The sequence below is a fragment of the Mytilus californianus genome, unplaced genomic scaffold (genome assembly GCF_021869535.1).
Source record: "Mytilus californianus isolate M0D057914Y unplaced genomic scaffold, xbMytCali1.0.p SCAF_2, whole genome shotgun sequence".
In the NCBI taxonomy this organism is placed as follows: domain Eukaryota; kingdom Metazoa; phylum Mollusca; class Bivalvia; order Mytilida; family Mytilidae; genus Mytilus; species Mytilus californianus.
This window is the reverse complement of record NW_026262668.1, coordinates 127,320,851-127,346,889: the sequence shown is the minus strand read 5'-3', so window position 1 is coordinate 127,346,889 and position 26,039 is coordinate 127,320,851.

The window sequence follows — 26,039 nt, the reverse complement described above, 5'->3', positions numbered from 1 at the left end:
TTTATTTTAAATAACGTTTTATTTAGAAAATGTATTAATGCAGTACTGTTGTCAAAGACATATGATCAACTTATTAATATAGCCACCTCAGACACAAAATGGAACCGCATCATCAGCATCAATTGAATCACAGGGAGATGAGAACTGTAGCAAGACAAACCTCATAGTCAATTACTTACCACAAACCATGACTTAAGAAGCGATCAGGGCATTGTTCTCTAGTATAGGAGAGGTGGAGAGTTGTAAAATTATCCGTGACAAACCAACTGGTAAGTTAGTTACAATTTATCCGTTTTATTACATGCTGAATGTAAAGCATTTAACTTCCAACTGTCAATCAACACAATTTATACCTCTGAGGAGCAGTTATTTGTTATTACACACATTTTTTAGTGTTAAAATGTTCTTTCAAGTTTTAGACTTTTATGTTTTATTTTGAAAGCATTGTGTTTTTACTTTATAATTTTGTAAATTTTCTGATTCATTTTTGATAGGTAATAAGTATTCATGTAAAACCTTAGTTTTTTTATATACCTACAGTGGACAGACAGCCTTAGGATACATTGGACATCTTAAGAAAATAACAAATTTTGGCATATTTTTACAGACTTAGTTGATATTGTCTTACTTACTTCTAAGACATTTTCAAAAGAACATTTAGTGTCTTTAAACTGCAACATGTGCATTTAATTTTTGCAATTTTCAACTACTGATAAAAGTAAAATATTATATTTGAATTGTTATCTTTTTACAGAAAAAAACCTTTTGGAAGCTCCCTGTAGCGCTACAAAGTTTCTATTAGATTTGGGATTTTCAAGCATTATTACTCGGTCAACAATGAATCCTCTCATTTAATATATTTCATCTGAGATCACTATAACACAGGTAGTCTAAGATCTAATGTATTGAAAAACGGAGACAAATCGTATAGATGTACCCAAAAAAGTTGCGGAACCAGAATCACAACAGATGTGGGCAGCAAAAAGTACAATCTCAGCATCTAGAAAACCAAGTGATGTTAAATGTTTTCATTTTGGATTATTGATGCATGTGATTTATGATGAATATGCCAAGTTATATAATGCTATTAAAACTATGCTGTAACATAATCATTACTAAAAGTCTCTTTTTCTACCCCAGGAATAAATTACCTTAGCAGTATTTGGCAAAACTTTTCGGAACTTTGGCTCCACTTTATTTGGCCTTTTTAACTTTTTGATTCGAGCGTCACAGACGAGTCTTTTGTAGACGAAACGCCCGTCTGGCGTACAACATTTTAATCCTAGTATCTATGATGAGTTGATATTCAATATAGATCTATTATTTATACTATCTACCTGTATCATTGACGCAAAGGAAATGCCAATAGACTATTTTCATATTACCGACTTTTGACTCCAGAATTGGTCAAAAGTCGGTAATGTGAAAATACTATATTGGCACACAGATTCGTATAGTGAGATCTCACCATTCAAATCCTTGGTTGGCGCAAAAGCACTTCATGGTCTCAAATTTTACGATATATTTTCTAAGGGGTGTCGACAACAGGTAAATGCCAAGCTAACGTAAAAATGTACTAGTAAATTTTACACTATAAGGGGGTGACATGTCTGTGGATTGGAGATTATGGAGTCGAATCGGAAATTTATATCCCCAGACGACATTAATACACAAACATTGGTCTCGAGTACGGGAGGTCGTTGGTTCGTCATTTTTTACAATGTCAGCACTTAGGAGATTTGAAAGTCTTTTACTATCAATATCTGAGGAAGTTTTAAACTTAAATGATACCCTTAACTGTCATATTGACTCGACAAACAATCAGTTTTAAGAGATACAAGACAAATTTGCATCATTAACAAACACGGTTAAAGCTCAAACCAGTTCAGCTTTAACCTCCGTTGAAGAAGTGTTTACACAGACACAGTTCATTAAATCGGAAATCTAGATAAACAACAAGGCATTTGTCAATAAATCAAACAGCTTGTGGAACAAAGTAGATGCCGTATCTAATGAGATAAAATCTGTTAAATCATCTAATGTCAACGTTATAACAGAGGCCGTGACAGAAACACCAAATCGAAAAAGAAGGAAAACATTTCTGCTACAAATAAAACTACACATGGATTATATAGTAATGCTGTTAAAAGTGGAATACCAAGTGAATCGCCAACAGTTATTGTAAATGGTTGGCAGATATTATACAAATATCAACTATAAAGTAAAGTAATAAAACTGTTTTGATGTCCAAACTTTGGATAATCAAGGAATAAGATTTGTTTAAATAAATAAAAGCAGCTTTATTAAAAGCTAATATCATTAATAATAGTTATTAATAAATTACAATATATGTGAATAGAATTGCAGTGTGTGCCAAAATAACTGAATAAATAATTCTGGGTCACTGTCTAAACATCAGCTGTTCGCCAGCGGCTATAATTTGAAACTGACACTATCTTTCTCAAAACGTTTGTAAGACCACGTCACTCAATACAACGTTAAAAATAGTACATGTGTACACTAATATGAAAGTAAACCAAAGTGACGTTCTAGTTAACAAGTAGGACTTTGGATGATTCTTACATTATAAAAGGATAAATATGGACTAAATAGGATGCATTAATAACTTATGAATAAGGTAATTATGCTGTAACTATGAAAGATTATTCCGCAAAACAAGCAAGTGTGCAAAAGTGAAAATAAGTATTACCCAGTTTCGCAGAAAATATACGCCGGGAAATACGAATGAAATGAATGCTAAAAATGTTACTGTAAATAATCGTGGCACAACACTGCCTCCCATCAAGAAAAAGAATTCTGTCCCCAGAATTGATATAAAATAAAATAGCATAACATGTTAAACAATTTTCACAAGTCAAGTCGATCATTCATTAAAAAGTTCAATATAAATCATGCAAATTATAAGGTCTTTCCACTTCTTTGAGTGCACAAGACAAACAGAACTTCAAATCTTCTTTCTTCATCATTAGTTTTCTTTGGAGTCTTCTACATTTTCCTCATTTTCACTTAGATACTTGTTCATTTTAATGTCATGGTCCTTCTGCAGTCCTTCAGCATTACCCTTTGGATGGTTTTTCACAAATTGGTTTTATTTCCTGTCTATTTCCTACATGTACATCAAATGTACAATTCTTTACTGTGTCTGTCAGGGGTTCCTTGAAATGATCTGGTATGGTAGAAATATCGGCCATATTTCTACACCTATCAAATTTCACCTCCAAGGAGTTTTCTGTTTTAGTCTTCCTATTTCTCGTATTCCAATGGGCATCCATAATTTTTCGACTATCCTCAACCACTGGTTGAAGCATGGAATATCTGGTATCTATAAAATCAATATTACCAATCCCACCAGACAACATAATTTCTGAATTGGCTGGAACGGTTACATTTTCAGTTATTACTCTTTCTATCTGGTCGTCCACCTTTCTCTCGGTGTGACATTCTATCCACTTGCCGTCTACCTGTATTCCCTTCTTGGAGTTTATTGTAATGTCCATCTACAATATCACACCCAAGAAGAATACTATCACCTATAGGCGCAACATACATTTCCCAAGAAAATTCATGGTTCACAAGCTTAACATTCATGGTCGTTATTCCATGGGTCTCCATGTTTTTCCCTGCTTCAGCTACTACTAGCTTTCTGGTCGCTTTCTTTAATAGTGGTCTCTTTTCCTCTGGAATCCCAAAATATAGACTGCTATTAAGAACTGTTACTTTCGCTCCTGTATCCAAAACAGCTTTGGTCACCTGCCCATTAATACTTATGGGGACTTTTATGGTTGCAGACCTCACTCTGTCTATCTGGATATCACAACTTGATTGCCCTCTGCTGTCAACATTCTCCTTTTTCACCATAGGAGTCAATACAGCAGTTGAGGTACATTGTCCTGACGTCAACTCAGACATTACCTCCACAATCTTTGTTTCTCTCACAGGAGTCAAAGGACTTAAATCCTTTTGAAGTTGTTCTTTGTTTCCTTTCTGTATCTCGAATTCCTCAAAAAGTAGATCAATATTAAAATCTGCTGACTCAGCATCTTCATTTAAAACAGTTCCAGTAACTTCTGTTCCAGTATAAATTACAGCTTTTACTTTTTGATTACTGACTTCCATTGGTACCTTAATACTGGGTGTTGTTACGCGATCAATTACAATTTCCTCCTTATTGTTGAATATCACGTCCTTTTCAGCACCTGTATTCTGACCACTATCACCATTTAAAGAGAGACCTTGGTCCTCCGGTATGATCTCAGCAACAAAATCTGTATTTTCTTTCTTACTGGCAGAGTTCACCATTTGATTTTCAATCCCTTTACCAAGAAACACCCATTCAATGTTTCTATCTACTTGATCCTCATTTTTCTGGTTTATATATACTAAGTCTATTTTAATTTTGCAATTGCGGGCTGACACTTTGCCATTTGTCTCAGCCCGTTTTAGTTTAACGGATTTCCGTCTGAAGCCTGTCCTTGTGTCGGTTTCTGGTTAGGACATGACCTTGCATATTGTCCTTCTTCATTACATGCATAGCATATTGTGTTGTTTTGCTTCTGGTTTTTGTCCTTGTTATTCCATCTTGAATTTTCACTGTTAAAATTCTTCTTAGGCTGGTATGTATTTGATATTGGTAGTCTTGTGTTCATTATGTTCTCAATAGACTTAGTTACCTCAGTCGTGATACTTTCTTTCATCTCTCTACCAAACTGATTCAGACGCTCCTCTGTAACAAATCGTTTACCTCCAACTTGTCTCACTTCTATGTCATCAGACTGATCAGCATCAAAAGACCTTTCTTCTTCTTCAATTTCAATTTGCCTTATTTGAGTTTTGCTTCTCAATCCATTTTTGCATGTAGTATGCCATGCTACAAGATTGATTGCTTCCTCCATAGTTTAAGGTCTTTTTGTCAATACATCATAGGCAATACTTTGATCATTTAATCCATTTAACATATGTTCAATTGATATATTGTTGAATAGTTGATTATCCATGCCTGGATATGCCTTCCTGACTATTGTCTGAATGCGAGCAGCATATTCATTTACTGACTCCTTGTAATTTTTTCTGGTAAATTGCAACTCTTTTCTGTAGGTTTCAGGCAGGTTGTTATCACCAAATCTTCTTTCCATATCTTTGGATAAAAGTCGAAACGAGCTCCTTGTGTCATACGGTAGCTCTGATGCAAATTTTGCAGCTTCATTTTTAAGCACCAGTAATATTTCCTCAGCTTGACGTCTTGGATCCCAATTATTTCTTTCAGCAATTATTTCAAATTGCATCTGAAATGTACTCCAGGCACTTCTTCCATTGTAGAATGGTAGTCTTGAGTGATAACTATCTTGCATGCTAGATGTGGAGTCTGTTCGGTATCTCATTTGGTTGTTTTGCTGTCTAGTATAATTTGGTTGAAAATTTTACTGTCCTATATTATCTGGTTGGTTATTCTGCTGTCTGTAATAATCTCTTTCATTTTCAATTTGAAAATTTTGCTGTCTTGCATTATCTGATTGGATATTCTGCTGTCTGTAATAATCTCTTTCATTTTCAATTTCCCTTATTTTCTCCCTCAATTTAAATACTTCTTGTTGGTCATCACCGTTATTATGGCTGATTGGTCTTTTGAAACTGGTGTCACTGAACGATGTGATTTTTGGTATATTAGCCGTCTTTGTCTGATCATGAAATGGATTAGAGGCATAAGATGTGCTTATTCCTCCCGTGGAAAAGGACCATGTGCTTGGTACACCTTGTACTTTTGCATAAGTGTTTGAAGCGCTACTGTTTTGAACAAATGTGCTTGTTGCACTTTGGGTATATGAACCAATGCTCTGTGCACTTTGGTTATATGTACCAGTGCTCAGTGCACTTTGTGTTTATGGACCAGTGCTCAGTGCACTTTGGGTATAAGGACCAGTGCTCAGTGCACTTTGGGTATATGGACCGGTGCTCAGTGCACTTTGTGAATATGGACCAGTGCTGAGTGCACTTTGGGTATAAGGACCAGTGCTCAGTGCACTTTGGGTATATGGACCAGTGCTCAGTGCACTTTGGGTATAATGACCAGTGCTCAGTGCACTTTGTGATGAAATACATGTGCTAGGTGCACCTTGAGTTTGAATATATGTGCTTGATGCACTCTGATGTTGTACGTTTGTGCTCAGTGCACTCTGTACAGGAACATTAATGCTCAGTACATTGTCTCTTATCATTGACACCCCCGGTTCATTTAATGAATTATTACTGGTTAAAGCAGGCAAGGTAAGTTGACTTGAAGAACCATGTAAACTTGGCATATTTGATAACCCACTATTTGAAACCAATTGTGTCTCATTTTCTCTTGTTAAGTCCGAAAAATTGGAATTAATACTATATAAGGGAGCTCTTGGGGACCCTCCCCCTCTATTATTTAAAAACATAGGAAGTGGTAATTGTCTGTGTCTTAAATTCATATTTAATATACCAGACTGAATTAATATTTAATTTCAGTTACCCTTAATGTTAAAATATTTTTAGAAAAATACACTTTGTGTTTCAGTAACTCTTAGCGTTCAATTATTTTATATGGAATTATACACCTTGAGTTTCAATAACTCTTAATGTTCAATTGTTTATATGGAAAAATACATCTTGAATTTCAATAACTCTTGGTGTTCAATAATTTATATGGAAAAATACACCTTGAATTTCAATAACTTTTGGTGTTCAATAATTTATATGGAAAAATACACCTTGAATTTCAATAACTCTTGGTGCTCAATAATTTATAGGGAATAAATACACCTTGAATTTCAATAACTCTTGGTTTTCAATAATTTATATGGACAAATACACCTTGAATTTCAATAATTTTTGGTGTTCAATAATTTATATGGACAAATACACCTTGAAATACAATAACTCTTGGTTTTCAATAATTTATAAGGAAAAATACACCTTGAATTTCAATAACTCTTGGTGTTCAATAATTTATATAGAAAAATACACTTTGAATTTCAATAACTCTTGGTGTTTAATAATATTATATGTAAACCACACTTTGAGTTTCAATATAAGCTGATTTGTATGTTGTTGTTTTTATATGTATTACTTTTTTCCTTCCTTTTTTTTTAAATGTTGTTTTTACCGCTGTCACCAATTGAAACGCCAATTGAAACGCCAACTGTTATTGTAAATGGTTGGCAGATATTATACAAATATCAATTAAAGTCAAAGTAATAAAACTGTTTTGAAGTCCAAACTTTGGATAATCAAGAAATAAGATTTGTTTAAATAAATAAAAGCAGCTTTATTAAAAGCTAATATCATTAACAATAGTTATTAATAAATCAATTAAAAAGAATTGTAGTGTGTGCCAAAATACCTGAAAAAATAAATCTGGGTCACTGTCTAAAAATCAGCTGTTCGCCAGCGGCTATAATTTGAAACTCAAACTATCTTTTTCAAAACGTTTGTAAGACCACGTCACTCAATACAACGTTAAAGATAGTACATGTGTACACTAATATGAAAGTAAACCAAAGTGACGTTCTAGTTAACAAGTAGGACTTTGGATGATTCTTACATTATAAAAGGATAAATATGGACTAAATAGGGTGCATTAATAACTTATGAATAAGGTAATTATGCTGAAACTATGAAAGATTATTCCGCAAAACAAGCAAGTGTGCAAAAGTGAAAATAAGTATTACCCAGTTTCGCGGAAAATATACGCCGGGAAATACGAATGAAATGAATGCTAAAAATGTTACTGTAAATAATCGTGGCACAACACCAAGCAGATCAAATAAGCCAACTTCTCCAAATAGGACGGACCTCGGGATTCACCATAGTACGCAAAAGTATACCTACATAGATACACATAGGTTACAACTAAACTCAGAATACCCGGACCGTGAAGTAAGCTCCAATTATCCATGTTTTCTAAGTACTAGTGACAAGAAAAACGTATTTCTTGTTGGAAGTTCAACACTTTATAAATAATGTCTAAAAGGAAAATGTCAACTAACCAAATTAACACTAAGGTAAAGACTTTTCGTGGAGGACGATTCAGAGACATTGAAGACTGCCTCATTCAGTACATCTCAGAAGGCAAACTTGATTGTGTAGATGTCATTGTTGTTCATGTGGGCACTTACAACGTATAAGATGGAGACTCTGTTCACGCTATCATTGATGACTATAGAAATTTAATCTGTACATTTAGACAGAGCTTACCGAGAACTATGTTGGTAATTTCCTCAATCCTACTGAGGCCAACACATTATCAATCTAAGCGCACAATTTCTGATGTCAACAACCGACTTTTATCACTGCTGGAACAGCAGTTGGAAATTCTAGACAATACTTTAGACTTTCTGTATGGAGACTACCCTAACCTTACGAAATTTTTCTACTACCAGAAAATGTAACTTCATTTTGGGAAATCTTATCAGTATTGTCATTTTGTATATATGTACTGGAGCATATAATCTATAATACAACTCCAATTCATCTTCTTTCATAAACCGTTTTATATTTCCACGCAAGTCACTAAATATATGTCACTTGAACATAAATCATATATTACCAAAGTTTTCTTAAATTAAATATTTGCTTTCAGAATCTAACACAGATGTTTTCTGTCCAAAGTAAAGAAATAGATATAAAGGGTTATGATACAAACAGAAACAACTGAATTTGAAAATCTGGGGGTTGATCTTTGATTTATATTTCTAACTTGTTAACTACAATAAGACGATATGATTTGGTAAAGGACGGCATAGAGTGAATTTGGATCGAACTTATTCATGTTCATCAAACATCTATTTTACTTGGTTACATATATAGACCGCCATAAAGCAATGCAGAGTGGATTACAAAATTTCAAATAATGTTGATATTGAAGATAAAGACATTATTATTTTGGGTGACTTTAATATTGATTTAGCGTCTAGCGAAATTCCAGCTAAATGGGCATATTTAAAAAATATCTCAAAACGTCTCTGTTCCCACTCGAGTCACAAAATTATCTTCTACTTTGTAGACCATATTTATAGTAATGAACCAGATACTATTCATTATATTTCAGTTCCAAAGTATTCTATCAGTGACCACTATCCAGTATGCATATCTTACTAAAGAGGGTTAAAATCGAAAAAAGAAAGTGCATGAATGTATTACGTACAGGTCTACTTATTAATGAGAATGATTTTATCAATCACATATCACAGTGTTCATTTGATAGTGTACTAGAAATGATGATCCCAAAGAAGCATTGTTTTCATTTCTAAATCTATTTACCGAAGTATTAAATTAGCATGCTCCACTTATAAAAAAGAGAGTAAAATGTTTGTATGAAAATGAGTGGATGAAAGATGAAATTGGAAATAGCATGAGAAAACATGACTTTTTTTCAGAGGAAAAAGATTAAATGATAGACTCGGGAGAATCATTCAAATATATCCTTGAAAACTCAAGGCAAAAATATATTATACCAATATTATAGTACACGAAAAGGGCAACAGTAGTAAATTATGGAAACACCTGAAAAATGTCAGCTGAACCGACAATCATACCGGCATTAAAATCATAAGTGATTGTAACAAAAATGATATCATAGATCCAAAGAGTAGTATTAATGTAATTAATGCTTATTTCACAAACATCACAGATAATCTTAATATAAATCCAAACACCAACAATTGTTGTTCTGACAAACTTGATGATTTCATATCGAGTCGTGTACCAGATAACGTGTATTTTTCTGTACCACTTATGAGTTATGACTTTGTGTTGTTACAAAGGAGTTGGTTCAATAATTCATAATTTTGGCCGTAAAAATTATTTGAAAATCTTTAACAGCGCTAATATTATGAAAATTTGATTAAAACATATGTTAAAATGTCCACTAGTTTCAAACCAATTGTGTCATTAGTGATATATTTTATGACATTCTAAATGTAAGTTAATTTAATTCCATAATTTGGCAACATTTATGACGGTTTACTGAAAAATTTACTGTGGCGCCACCCCTTGCCCACACATATTTTTTGCTACAATATTCTCTATATACCTATTCTTTACTTTTCAGTCACAATTTCAATGGGCAATGGGCGGCGCCACATATAAAATCATTAAAAAGGTTGAAAAAGGTGAAACATTTCTAGAAAAATGGACTAAAATGAAATCTATTCCTATTTTGGGCTTATATATTTATAAATATGACGCTGATATACAATTATTCCTATTATACTTTCAACAATAATACATATAGCAAAACATGCACCTCAGATTTACTGAAACAACTGAATTTTTAAAAAATACACCTTTACAGGGTCGATTAGTTGGATTACTGTCTCTACTCCTTTTCATATACTTCGCTTTGTTGGTTTATATTATAATTGTCTGACATATACTAGTTGGTATCTATTTCAAATACATTTTCCGACGTAGAAAAATAAACACAAAAAAACGGCTGTACCTCAAGGCACCGTTTTAGGACCTGCATTGTTTTTATTTCAATATATGATCTTCCTTTATTTAATCCTAATCATAACACCGATTTGTTTGCTGATAATAGCACCATATCTGTCATTCGGCAAAACAAGAGTTGCATCAGAAAAACTCGAAACACGGTTTTACAAGATATTTTTCGCTGGTGTGATGACAATAAAATGGCTGTAAATGTATCTAAGACGAATGCTATGTGTATTGGCTCAAAAATAGAATCTTTCTGTTACATCATATGAGTACATTGCTCTTGCCGTGAATGGGCAACAACTCACAGAAAGTAAGGTTCTAGGTATTTTTGTTAATGCATCTCTCTCTTGGTTTTCTCATATTGTTCATATAATAAAATAAGTCAACTCTTCCTAACTCTTCTTTAGCTTTACTTAAGAGAATAAAGAAATACATGAATTACAAAGCGAGAAAACTGTTTAATAATGCTTACGTTTTACCTCATTTAGATAATTGTTGTTCAATATGAAGAAACTGTAACAACTTTCTATTATATAGCTTACTAAAGCTGCAAAATTTTAGACAAACATCATTACAGCAAATCTTCTACTGATTACAAAGAAAATACATTATCATGAATCTTTAATAATATATAAGGCAAAAATGCTCAAGATCCAGAATATATGTCGAGAATTATTGTGAGTCAGCTTCTGCAAACTAAAAATACAATGCGATATTTTCATCATATGATAATTTTATAATTTCAAAGCCAAATTCAGAGTTGTATAAGTCTAGTGGACCAAACGTTTGGAATGCTCTTCCTAGTACAATTAAAAAATCAAAATCTATGTACTTTTAACATTGCGATGATATCTGTTACTTTGATGCCATAGAAATACATAACCACTTTTTTCATCGCCAGTATTCACCTTATATTTATAGATAAAACCGAAATTTCATTTCGTACCAATTTCATCATGAAAGAAACATCAATTCAGTTTTTCTTACGTGTTCAATATATATGTACATTTGTATAATAATATATTATAATGGTACTTAACGCTATTGACCATTTTGTTTGTTTGTTATTGACAGAAAAACTTGCTTTGTTCAAATCCACCACCTCAGAGTTGCAACGGCCATGAAGGTCCCGACAATTCCCTAATTTATTTCAAAACATTTAAAACCACTCTTAACATGCATAAAAATCATAACTTTGTACATCATCTATAACATGTTCTAAGTCCACTTTCCAAACTTAAAAAGTGTTTTTAAAACCATCTTTTAATTAACAAAAAAGTTCTAAAAAAAAGAATTAAATTAGGTCACAAGTTTGACAGAAAAAAAAATGCAGAATTTGTGGTAAAGAACGAAAAAAAAAAGAATGATAAAAGTTTGCTGACATGGATAAACATTTCTTTATTTTTATCACACAAGAAACACGCATGTTAATAAGTGAAGTTTTAACTAATAAAATACCTAAACAAAAAGCTTTCAAAGGTTTCAGCATTACTTTAATTTATAAATCATACTATCAGAGATAACGACATCTACGGGAATAAAGGGACGTCAAATGTATTTGTTTTACGATTTCTTTTTTTTTTGGTGCAATTTATTTTTTATCATTTCTCGCTCGCAACTTAGGCGCTTTGCCGGAGATATTGCATCAAATAAAAAAGGAAGTGTTGAGGTAGGTTTTTTTTTTCCTTTTTTATTGTATTATTCGCACAATTAAGGATTTCAGCAAGTCAGCAAATCGAATCACTCCTTAGTGTAACCAGTATTTATTATTGATAAAGTATAACAATGAAGTTTACATAGAATTCAAGTATGAGACTCGGAAACAGGTTTGGAAAACTGAAATAAAAAATACAATTTTCAACAAACAATATGACGTGCCAACAGTATATTCAGTTTAAGGTAACATATAATAAATACTCTCTCCTCAGTTACGACATGTCAACTGTGGATTATAAATAGTAGATGACAAAAAAAATTTAATTTGTGAATTATAAGTATTAAATACATTTTTTTTTGGGATTATATACAAATAATTCATGCAAGCAATAGATTTATTGGAAATTTTAAGCTTTATCACAAAAAATTAAAATAAAAAAGCCACACACGTGACACACTTATCTTCGCGTCAGTTTTTTTGAAATACCGTATTTGTCCTATTAGAATCGACTCATGCAAGCCACAGATTTGTCATAATTTTCACATGTTTGGCTCGTGTAAAAAATACTATGGCTTGAACTGTTTCTTAAATATGTTATAATGTAAATCATCTTATTAAACTTCATTCTTTCCTGCGTTGACACGCGATTGATAAATTTGTTACGGTAACTATAGGATTGGTGAAAACACATTCTATAGGTATTATCGTTCATCCAACTCAGACGATTAAATTACAAAATTTTGGTCAACAAAGTGATAGGGTCAGATTTACCTACATCCTCGAATCTTGTGTTGACCTTGATAATATTATCTTGTTTAAAAGAACATCATAAAAGAATCATGTGTTTAAAACTAAAAATTAAAATTGTCAGAGATTTACAATAAATTATGAATCAATGAATATGTTGAAAAACGCGTTTAATTTTTTTCTTCAATCATATCACTGTTTTAACGCGTGTTTTCAGTAAAAGAAAAAATTTGGTAAACAAAGTGATACTCGCATACTATGTTGACCCATTTCATCTTGACAATGTTTTTTGGAGTGCAATATTTTAAAGAAATAGCAATAGATTAAAAAAATACACTTGCAATTTAAAACCTTGTTTGTTGTGTTGTTGCTTTATTTCTATGTTTTGTCTTTCTTTCTGTTTGCACCAATGTATAATTCATTCCTTCACTTTTATTACTTATGCTATGTGCATGTATTTTGCAGGCATCATAAATGTGTTATTTATTCCAATAAAAAAGAATTTAAAAACAAAATTGTAAAGTGACTTTTAGACATTGTTTTCCAAATGAATGTTAGTCAATGAAGTCTTTTGATATTTCAATAAAATTGAGAATGGAAATAGGGAATGTGTCAAAGAGACAACAAGCCGACCCAAGAGCAGAAAACAGTTGAAGGCCACCAATGGGTCTTCAACACAGCGAGAAAAATCCCGCACCCGGAGACGGACTTCAGCTTTCCCCTAAACAAAAATGTGTACTAGTTCAGTGAAAATGGACGTCACACTTAACTCCAAAACATAAATATGAACTAAAATTGAAAAACATACAAGACAGCAAACAAACAAAGGCCAGAGGCTCCTGACTTGGGACAGGCACAAAAATGCGGCCGGGTTAAACATGTTTTGTGAGATCTCATCATCCCCCTATACCTCTAGCCAATGTAGAATAAACAAACACACAGCAATACGCACAGTAAAACTTAGTTTAAAGGAAGTCCGAGTCCGATGTCAGAATAAGTTAAAAAATCAAACATGGATCTTTTTATAAATTTTATTTAGATTTAGTTCAACAGAAATCCGTATGCTTCTACAAAAATATGTAAATAAGCCAACAGTCATAATTTCAGTCAATAAAGCTGTCATTAAATCTTACTGCTTTAAAATAACAACAACTTTCGTCGTTTTAAAAATGGTCGTTCTTTGAAGTTAGAAATTAATCATCCACCATCTGGGTACTTAAGATATATATAACTATTCCTGTGAAACAAGTTTAATATAATGGTGTTCTTTTATAAATTGTAACTTGGATGGAGAGTTGTCTCATTGGCACTCATACCACATCTTCCTATATCTATCAAGGCTGATATCAAGTTGAAATTAAACATTATTTTTATTAAAAAAGGTAAAAAAAAGGCCAAGTACGAATATTTGAATTGTTTACATCTGTTTCTACAGGCTTTCAAAGTTTATTTTGGGTGCATTATTTAGGATCTTACGATCTTATATACTTGTTTTTTACTTAGATTATAGTAAGTCTTCGAGATATTTGTAACCTTTTAATTGAAAGACTTTCCACAAAACTGTCGATTGTGGTAGGTGCAAATACATGTGGATCTATTTTGTGCAAGAGCATAAATTTCGCAGAAAACAATTCCAAAGAAATATTATAGATTGATCTTTTTAAAGCATTAATTTGCATCGCTGCCCCGGCGACAGTTTTTTCCGAAAAAAATCCTAAAAAATGGGCAATAATTTCGTCAAAAAGAGAAAGTCGAGTACACCTTTTTATTTTTAATCGTGTTTAATTTGACTATTAGGTCTTGAACCCCTTAGCTAGAGATGGATTACGCATGAATTATGCGTGTTCAGTTATTAAAAGGAAAAGAATATCAACATTGAAAGTGAAAAAAAGGAAAATCATTTGATTGACTGATTCGATCCACAAAAACTCATTCTTATACAGGTAAGAACGATGTATAACATATATTTTTATAATATGAAATTAAACAGACCTAGAAAAATCCAATTTCACCAGTTTGCTATCTATTTATATCTATATTTACGTTTATATCGCTTATATGACCTTCGGCAGTCTTCGGAGGTCAACTCGATAGTTAATTATATGGCGTCTAGACTAAAATACACACGAAACGATCATACATATTATCGAGCCCATGCCTTGTGAATTGTTTATTTTAGACTTTTTATAATTTGGATATACGTTTTAGTATGTTATAAATCAAATATGAGAATTTGAGTCAAATCGGTGAACATGAATTTGACAGCCAATGCCCCTTTTATATACAACTGTCATATATGGAACGCAATGATGCTATTTTGATAAATTCATCGGTTTACAAGAGCTAAGTTAAAAACACGTCATCCCTACAATGGCTTCCATTTTTAAAAGATTGAAAAAAATTAGGTGGCGTAATGGGAGATACTTTTGACGAAGTAGAATCCTGACTGTTTGATTTAGTAATAGTTAAAAAACGTTCCGATTCAACACACAGAATAATATCAAAACTATATGTATAAGACAATTTCAGTTACCTAACAGAATGTTGTAAGGAACAAAATGTCTGTGTCTGTCCATATACCTTTAAGTCTTAATCTTCTACTCTTTTTAGAGGTCGATTCCATTTGAAATTGTCTTGAAATATTTGCCACTAGAACATAGGCAAATATCAATCAATTAATAGAAATTATCGAAAGTGGTTGAAAGTTCTGTAACGTTGATAAAACATACCCGAAGTTTTACACAATTTATTAATTTGTATGTATTGTAGCCTGCAATTATTTGGCAGCAAGAGGAATGAACAACAGGACAGCAGCTCCATGGACACTTTCTGTGTCTTCAAGTTTTATCAGCGAATAATAAAGAGGAAAATTTGCAATGGAAAAGAATCACTATTTTATCTTTTTATATACTGTAAACTGGTGGATGATGTTTGGCGGGGAATTTTTGAGAAAATATGGGAATTTTGTTCAAAATTGAGTATCGGAAAATTACAAAAATCACAAATGAAAATCATTTTAGGTGTCATAAATGCAGATATATCTGATTTTCAAATTTTAGATACGATGCGTCCTACCACGAAATGGGTTATTTGGAAAACTAGAAACATCGCAAAATATCAAAAGTAAGGGATAACAAAATTGAGGATTTTGAATATTATGAAACATGAAATGGAATTTTTGTTCAAATCTTTTTAACAAAAAACAAACAATGAAGCCTTCTCTACTATGTATGAGACCTTATAAGCAAATATTTACTCACCATATCTTTGAAATAACTCCTTTTTGGAAAACAAAATTATAAATCCTACTTTTATGTAATAAATTACATTTCCTTTCAAATAATTTTCAAACTAGTAACTGGCAAAAGATCATTCAACCGGAATGTAATACAAATTAGCAAAACAAAAGAACGGAATGAAGTGCTGTAAAATCGAAACTGCTTAAAAGAGGGACGAAAGATACCAGAGAGACAGTCAAACTCATATATCGAAAACAAACTGACAACGCCATGGCCAAAAATAAAAAGACAAACAGATAAATAATAGAACAAATGACACAACATAGAAAACCAAAGACTAAGCAACACGAACCCCACCAAAAACTGGGGGTGATCTCAGGTGCTCCGGAAGGGTAAGCAGATCCTGCTCCACGTGTGGCACCCGTCGTATTGCTTATGTTATTACAAATCCGGTAAATAGTCTCATTCGGTAAGTCACATTCGTGAAAAGGGAGGGTATTGTAGTTACGACATAAGGAACATATCCGATATCATCTGTGAAACGGTTATTCCATAACGGTCAACCAACTCGTGATGGCGTCCGTAAAATTTACGAAGGGATGACTTCAACTTCACCATTTGGAACTCTTGGTTTAATAGCTTCCTTGTGAGCAGCAATCCTCTATCAAGAAAATCATGATAGGAAACACAAGCCCGGGAATATCGAATCAATTGGGAGATATATACTCCGTATGCAGGCGCTGCTGGAATGTTGCTACATAGAAATGGAGTGTTCACAATTGGGAAGCTGAAATCATCTCTTTTGTCGTAAAGTTTTGTTTTCAACCGACCCTCATTGTCAATTTCTTAATGTAAGTCAAGATATGAGGCAGACTTAACTGTATCTATATCTTAATATATACAGGCAGATCTAGTGAGAAAAAATATACAGATAGAATGAAAACTTTGTTCAAATATTTATATATGGTGTGATGTATATATATATATATATATATAGATAGATGACAATTATACAGATAGATGTTAATTATTTATAATGGAAGTTTTTTTCCTAATTTGAATTTTCCCCGACAAATGAGACTGTAATAATGCGGGGCCCCCATTAGTTGCTTCCCTAAACACATTAGGGATGATGTAACAGGTGATAATTAATAAAATAGCTTTAAAATTAAAAAAAATATATAAAAGAAAGAGGATATTTCTGATTTTTATGAAAAACCTTCTTAAATTTGTCTTTAAATCGTCAAATCTCTTATTTCGACTACATAGATTTTCCTTAAACTATATGTTGTAGATAAATAAATTTCCGTTTTAATGATAGAAAATAAGCATATGGTCACCGACTTCATTTTTTGTCTAATAATCAATCTGTTAACTAGATAGTAGTGAAAAACGTCAAAAATTAACGTTTTACGGCCTACTACGCGATGACGTTACGATTATTTTGACGTTTTGTGGTATTTTTTCACATGAAACACCTCATCGAATGATGTTTACCGTAAAAACGAAGTCGATGACCCCATCATTATTTTACATCATTAAAACGGAAATTGATGTATCAACAACATATAGTTTTTCAAGATAAATCTATGTAGTAGAAATGAGAGACTTAATGATTTAAGACATTGTTTTTCGCCAACTCTATGTGCTTTCTATTCTAATGTTCACCTATTTTAAATATATAAATCAGTTGTATGCAAAGTTTTACCAAGATCTGTGACATAGCCTATTTACTGTAACTTGACCTTATATTGCACTAAAAATTTTGCTCAACAACTGTATTTTATTGTTGTGAATATTTCCGATTTAAATATATGAAAAATAAAGGGGTTATCAGCTTCTTTTTTTCTGTCGAAATATTTTTATTTTCTCGAGTAATGTCTGAAAAAAATGAAACTACGATTCTGCAGAGTGTGTCATATTTTTTTACGCTTATTTTGTCATTTTGACACTTTCTGTACCTACTGAAAAAATTTTGACAAAATTATTAGGACCAATTTTAGACAAATAGAAAACTACAGTAAAAACATATTAAAAAAAGGCTTTTAATTAGCATGTCATACATTTTAACCTCTTTATCAGTATGTTTCATATATTTTTTCATTTCGATATCACGATGCCGTTGAATGTGTTCTAAATGCATACAAAACCCCAAAACCTTGCCCTAATTATTGTCTGTAGAAACGGAACAACCATTTTTCCATAAAACCCTACTAAATTACGTATACTTGGTGGAAACAAGCGCAAGGCCACCAATGGGTCTTCAACGCAGCGAAAAAAATCTGCACCCGTTGGCGGTCTTTAGCTGACCCTTTAACAATAATGTATACTACTTCAGCAAAATGGACGCCACACTAATCTCTGAAACATACAAATGAACCAAAATTTTAAAAAAAACACACAAGACTAACAAAGGCTACCTGTTTTATCCCAATGCCGATGCACACAGAATTGCTCTTTTCAGACTTCATGCGAGTCCCTAAGTTTTTCTTTTTTACCTTGATTTGTATCTTCTTAAATTCATGAGATTTTAACATCGGTAATCTACTGTTGCATAAATTAACGACAGCAAACTTCTTGCAATTACCTGAACAGCTAAAAAACTGCTACCAATAGCCTTATTATGACGTTGATTCATTTAGTTTTAAATATGAGCCAAGGCATGGACGATTAAATTACAAACCTTTGGTGAAAAGTGATTTGGTTAAGTTAACCGAGATCCTTGATTTCTGTGTTGACGTTGATGATATGAAAATCGTTAAAAATGATTAGTTTAAAATGATAAGAAAAAGTATTCAGAGATTTCCAATAAAAAATATAACTCAATAAATATGTTGAAAAACACGTTCTTTTTCATCATCCATCATATTATTTTTTTCAACGTGTGTTTTCAATAATAGAAAATTTGACACTCGCATCTTATGTTGACCGATATTATGTTGACAAAATTTCATGGTGTGCAATATTTAAAAAAAATATCCCTTTAACGTATGCACAGCAATTAAGAAAAAATAAAGTACACTTCAAATTTAAATATTACATAATATGTTTACGCGTAAATGGTTTGTTTCATATAGAATGAGTTTCATTACAGTGTGGACATGGACACCTGATATTTAAATGATATCGTGTCGATCACTGGCTGTCAACAACAAAGACTTCACGCAATTACAGTATGTCAGAGCCTCTCAATGGGGATATACATAATTCCTATTTTACACATGTCCATTCTTAAATTATTTTTTTGGCATGAAAGTTTATAGGAATTTGTTTTGAATATATCTATATACTCACAGCAAAAAGTTTCTTTTGACAGAATGAGTATATTCAGAGTTGATATCACCAAGTAATCGAGAGAAAAAAAGTAAGAAAAATTCTTTTCTGGCAATAAGTGAATAATTAAGTAGCGTGTCAGTAATAGACAAGTAGTCCATCATTCATTGCAAATCATTCAGTGAATAGGTCAATCGCCAAAATAAAAAAAAAAGCTTAATATGTAAACAAACACTAATACATGCTTTGACGGGGGCATACGTATGCTAAATAATACATGTCCGTATAAAGAAATGTGCCCAACCTTTTAAATGCAGCTGTCCTGTTGATTTGAAAAAACGAATGGACGGATCACAGCGATTTAATTTAGAATTGTACTTATTTTTTTTAATTTGTGTTTCAGTATCTATCCATGAATTAAATATGTTCACAATACCTTTTATACTAGAATATTAAACGAGTGCACCCAGTTTAAAGTTAATTATTACACTGTTACTGTTACTGTTATGTTGACTTAACCCATTTCTCTGACGTCAGTCTATTGTTCTGGCTGTAGATTATTTTTCAAGAATCCACTGACCATAGTATTAACTTAAGAGAACTTATATTATAACTTTAACCTTTTAACTTACGATCTTTTATCCTCTCAAAAACGAGTGGCATGTGTAGGATTCGAACCCGCGCGTATTTTCTTCGTATCAATACAGTCTTCAGTCTATGCATGATACCACTAGACCACGATGGCTGACATCAATCAATATATAAATAGTACTCTTAAAGCGCTTACTTGTCAATACATGTCATTTAACTGTATTTCTGTCTCATTGATAATTCGCTTTTGTAATCTAATGAAATATATATATCTTGGTTTGTTCATGTTTATTGAATTTGTTTTATTTTGGGTTTTTTTTTTTTTTTTAAGAAACGGGTTAAAACTACTTCTTTGACAATAAAAACAGAACAAAATCATTGCCATTATATGAAAATGAAATATATGATACTTCTACATGTTCTAGGATTAAAACAATATTTTGGTCCAGAAAAAAAGATTACAAGGAAAAAAATTCATTCCGCGTACAAGGTTCGAACTTTGCACTGTTAATATCACCGTTATGACATTCGTTATCAACGACTAGACGATCACGGCTATGAACATCTTGATGGTAAGTTTATGACATCAACATAAGTAGTCATTGTACATCCGTAGCAAGAGCAATTCTGATGTGGATTCAGAATGCGTACCACAGAAAAAACTATTTTACTGACCGGTGAACGATATTACCAAATGTAATAACGCTAAAATAATCTTAACTTAAATGAAACGGAAACAGTTTAAACAAAATTTAAATATAATTGTTCAATTTAAATCGTAAGCACATAATTTTAATACTTTAAACAGCAATATGAATTATGAAATGGCAGATTTATGGCATATACGCTAATTATACTTAATTGACTAGGAACGACATAATGGTGTTACGATTTCATTATACCAAATCACGTTGCTAAATATTATGTATATAAATTTTGAAGATTCTAAATTTTGGTAATTAAAATTTTTAAACTTTTCAAAACAAGATAAATAAATTCTGTATATCAATATATGTCTTTTTGAATAAATTAAATATACCAAAATCTATTAAATTTAAATAATTTGTAATGATTAAAGATTAAATGAAATATGTATATACAAAAATAAAATCTGGTATTAAAAAGGGGAGCTAACACCCCCTTTAAGTTATATTAAACTTATGTTAACTTGTCAAATGTCTAAATATAGATGCGAACCGTGTGGATATATTCATTTCCAGCTATTATAGAATAAAAAAGACAAAATACCAAACTTTTTTTATGAAATATTGTTGATTCATTGTCAAAACGTAAAACAGACAGTCGTTTTACTAGAAATGGGTTAAGCTAGAGAATTGATAAGAAGTAGTGGATTCGGAAACGATAATCAACTTGCGACTAAAGTCGCTCGTTGATTATCGTTTACGAATCCACTACTTCTTAACAATTCTCTACTACATAATAAACTGTACATTATATCGTGTTACAGTTGACCAGTTTAGTCTTGTGCACATGATTTATTATTCCAAAACAGATGTATTGTGAACATATCATTAAATTCATGGATATATATTGAAACACAGAAACCGTAAAAGAAGTGAGTACAATTTCAAATTGTAAAGGGGCGACCATTCCTGATTCAGTTAAAGTAAGGGAGGGGGTGGCTATGCAAGAGGCTTTTGAAATCAGCATGAACAAAATTGCAAATAAACATTTATGCAGAATTGTCTCAAATAAAAAAAAATATTTGAGTAAGACCAAATTCATTGAAATTACCTGCTTGGTTTGTAGTAAAAGAATATAGATCCCGTACCTATTGTTATACGTGTTCAGGTATAACAAAATCTAAAATAAATACATGTTTCAATGTTTCCACAAAAGCTACACTGACTCCAATCAACGTAAGTTTTGCACACAAGACCGGATTCATATGCTTCTTGATATTTTCACGAGTTATTTTTTGTTAGAATGATATTTAAATGTTCACGAAAATCTGATCGTTGGAGTCTTCGATGGGAATTCAAATTTATTCCGTGCAAAAAATTATGCAGTCAAGAGGACTAAAATGATTTTTTTTAAGGTCGAAGGTTCTTATTACCAACATGAATAATCTTAGTATGAAAGTTGATCTAAGGTTACTCTACATCAACTCGTACGAATAAATGTTCTCTTATTTTTTTCAGGAGCCACATAACGTGTGTGCAAGAAAAAACATAACGTTTTTTCTCTCGATTACTTGGTGATATCACCTCTGAATATACTCATTCTGTCAAAAAAACTTTTATTTTATGAATGGACATGTGTAAAGATAGTAATTATGTATATCCCCATTGAGAGGCCCCTGACATACTGTAATTGCGTGAAGTCTTTGTTGTCGACAGCCAGTGATACACACGATAACATTTAATTATTATGTGTCCATGTCCTCGCTGTTATGAAACTCTTTCTACTATGCCCCCTATTATGGACCATTACGGTTTACCGAGTTTAAATCTTGCATAAATAACCTCAAAATGCGCCAAATTGACCCTTTTTATCTTGACATATTTTATGTCTGCTCATATTTTAAGGATGCAATACACAAACAGAAAAAGGCTTTCTGTAATTCCACAAAAAATATCTATATATGTGGCAGATGATCTTGAACTTCCATTCCGTTTGTTTAACATTTCTTGCCAAATACACAAAGACACATACTAACTACCCTATACAAATCCAGCTTGGCACATTTATGATTCATATCCATTTCTTATTAACATTTGTTTCTTCTTTTAATTGCTACAAAAATGAAAACGTACATGTACTTACATTATCTCTGTATGTGTAAACACCGCTCGATCTTTATGTATGGAAACAGCAACTAAAAATTTAAAGTTATTCTTGCATATACAATAAGGTTATGTTTATCCACCTTTGAAAGGTGTAGTATATTGAGAATGTTTGTTTAAAATTACCGCAGTCATGCATATTGATTACCTATGAATTATATACACATTTAAATGCATGTATCATTAAAAGACCTAACCCCGCCACATTGTAAATGTGCCTGTCCCAAGTCAGGTGCCTGTAATTGAGTGGTTGTCGATTTTTGCTGTTTTTCATGTTTGTTATTCGTTTAATGTTTTTTCATAGTTGTTCTTGTGTTGTGCTGTTATACCGCTGTCCCAGGTTGAAGAGGGTTGGCGCTAACAAGCTAGTTAAACCCCGCCACATTCTGTATGTGCCTGTTCTAAGTCAGGAGCCTGTAATTCAGTGTTTGTCGTTTGTTGCTGTGTAACATATTTGTTTTTTTCGTGCATTATTTTGTACATAAATTAGGCCGTTAGTTTTCTCGTTTGAATTGTTTTACATTTGTCATTTCAGGGCCTTTTATAGCTGACTATGCGGTATGGGCTTTGTTCATTGTTGAAGGCCGTACGGTGACCAATAGTTGTTAATTTCTGTGTCATTTGGTTTCTTGTGAAGAGTTGTCTTACTGGCAATCATACCATACCTTCTTATTTTTATATTAAACGTTTGAATTACTACCTAACTCTTCATAGATACAAGGATTAACTTTTTGTACGCCAGACGTCCGTTTCGTCTACAAAAGACACACCAATGACGCTCGCGTAAAAAAGTTAAAAAGGCCAAATAGAATACGAAGTTGAAGAGCATTGAGAACCCAAAATTTTGAAAGGTTTTGCCAAATACAGCTAAGGTAATCTATTACTGAGGTAGAAAGTCCTATTATTTCAGAAATTCTAAGTTTTTTAAATAGTTAATTTATAATTATGACCATTTAAATGATAATATTGGGCTGGTGATACCATCGGGGGGAGGGGAGCCTCCATCAGCAATGGCATCAACCCAATGGTTATAAATAAACTTATCATAGATACCAGGATGAACATTTTGTACGCCAGACGTATTAGTATTTCGAAAAATTCTCAAAATTTTTAAATAGTTGATTTATGATTATGACCATATCCATGATATTACCAAAATTACCGATAAACCTATCAAATAAAGAGATATCTGAATATTTACAGCACAACAAATCCACCCTCCAAAATATTGGGAATAAGTTTCCATCCGTCTCAACTTATTCATTTAACTTTAAATTGAATTCATAGTCTTGAAAGTTGTCACGGTGTAAATTGTGTGTTTGATGTGAAAAATACATTTTAATGTGATTAATATTTTGACTCAGTGTTTGTCTTTGGTGGGATCAGGTTTTGAAACTTCCATATTTCTGGCTTGGAACAGACATTTTCCGAGGAAAATGGTGGATTAAACCTGGTATTATAGCTAGCTCCCACTTGTATATCAGTTGTTTATAGTTCCTTTATATTGACAAAATTGGGTTAGCAACCCAAACAGAATTTAAATTGAAATTCGAATCTATGATCCACGTGATGAATTCAGTTTTCCCATTGTCAAATTCAAATTTATCTGCAGCAACATAACCTCTGACTCATCTAATGTCATTAACATACTAGTATATCAAATGATACATTTCGGTCGTGCATGGTCCCAGCATACGGTAACCATGAACAGCCGTGTGATTCTGAAACAAAAACTGCTCCAGCAGGGTTATAAGAAAAAACGACTGAAATCGACACTTCATGAGTTGTACGGTCACCAATACGAATGGTCGACATATAAAGGCAACAGAAGCTTACCGAGGTTCACATTAAGAAAATCCAACACAAACTGAAAAAACATATAATATGATTGTGTCCCTTCTTATTTCCGCGAACTTAGATCTAGTTTAATGACACAAGTTCAGTAATTTAGGTAAATAAATGCTTGTAGATTGTAAGGTGTTTCTAATATTAAGGCATATTAAAATATCCAGATTATTTGATATTTAGATCGTTTTGGAGACGATTAATTGATTGCCATTAAGGGTTTGTTAATATTTGTAAGATTACCAAATATGACGATTTTGGTCTCATTGATAACTCAATTATTCTTTTGTTAAAATGAATGATCTGTGACATGTGTGTGGTATTGAAAATAAGAAAGCTCATCATGGCAAGTGAAAATATAACATCTCGCGGTGTGATAAATTTACCATGTTTAAAGTCACTTGAATAATGCAGATTCAAAAGTGTCAACAAGGGTGTAACGAACGGACGGACCGACGGAGAGTCAGAAGGGTTGAAGTAGCATTGTATTACTATTACCCTCCGAAGCATCGCTGGGGAAGGATAATTTCTCTGATAAAAAGAAAGCTGTCACGGGAAGAGAAAAGGTCGACATGTCGTCAAAAAAAGTTTTAAAGGCGACATGAAAGCTATCCAAGGCGATATACCTGAATAATCATATCTTAACCATTTATGTCAACGAGGCATTTGAGCCAAATTTGGCATAAGCGACGATCAAAGCGTAAAGAAGCAGCATATTTAAATTGGTGAAAATACGTATATGCTCAATGGAGGACTAAAAGTAAAAGTAAATTCTACCTCTGAAATTACCTTTAATCGTAGATTCTGACAAAAACATATTTCTTTCAATCAAAATAAAACTTTTGATGGTGTTTTCATATCAAAAAGTTAAATCACAAAAATACTGAACTCCGAGGAAAATTCAAAACGGAAATTCCCTAATCAAATGGCAAAATCAAAAGCACAAACACATCAAACGAATTGACAACTCTCTTTCAAATCAAGTGTAATACATCAATAGCAAGAAATCATAATTTAAAGTATTTGGAATAACTTTTAGAAACTTGTATCCAATTGTCATATTTGTTTGTTTTTATAGTGATTAAGATTATAAGAATAAGAATAAGATTAAGAATTCTTTAATAATCCAATTATGGATACTTGCGGGTTTTAAATTTCATACAATGATTACAATGATTTGTGTTATAACAATGAAATAATAAAATAAAATACATCACAATAGAACACTGAACAGTTATTGCATGCACATGGAAGAGAAATTAATATGGGAGACAATCAATTTATGTAAGGATTATTCCCCTTCAAATAGTATCCAATAGTCTTTGAAGATATGGTGTTTTGAGCTGCATAAAAATGCAGCCCCAACTGATTAGATATAAGGGTAGTTTTCTCCCATGT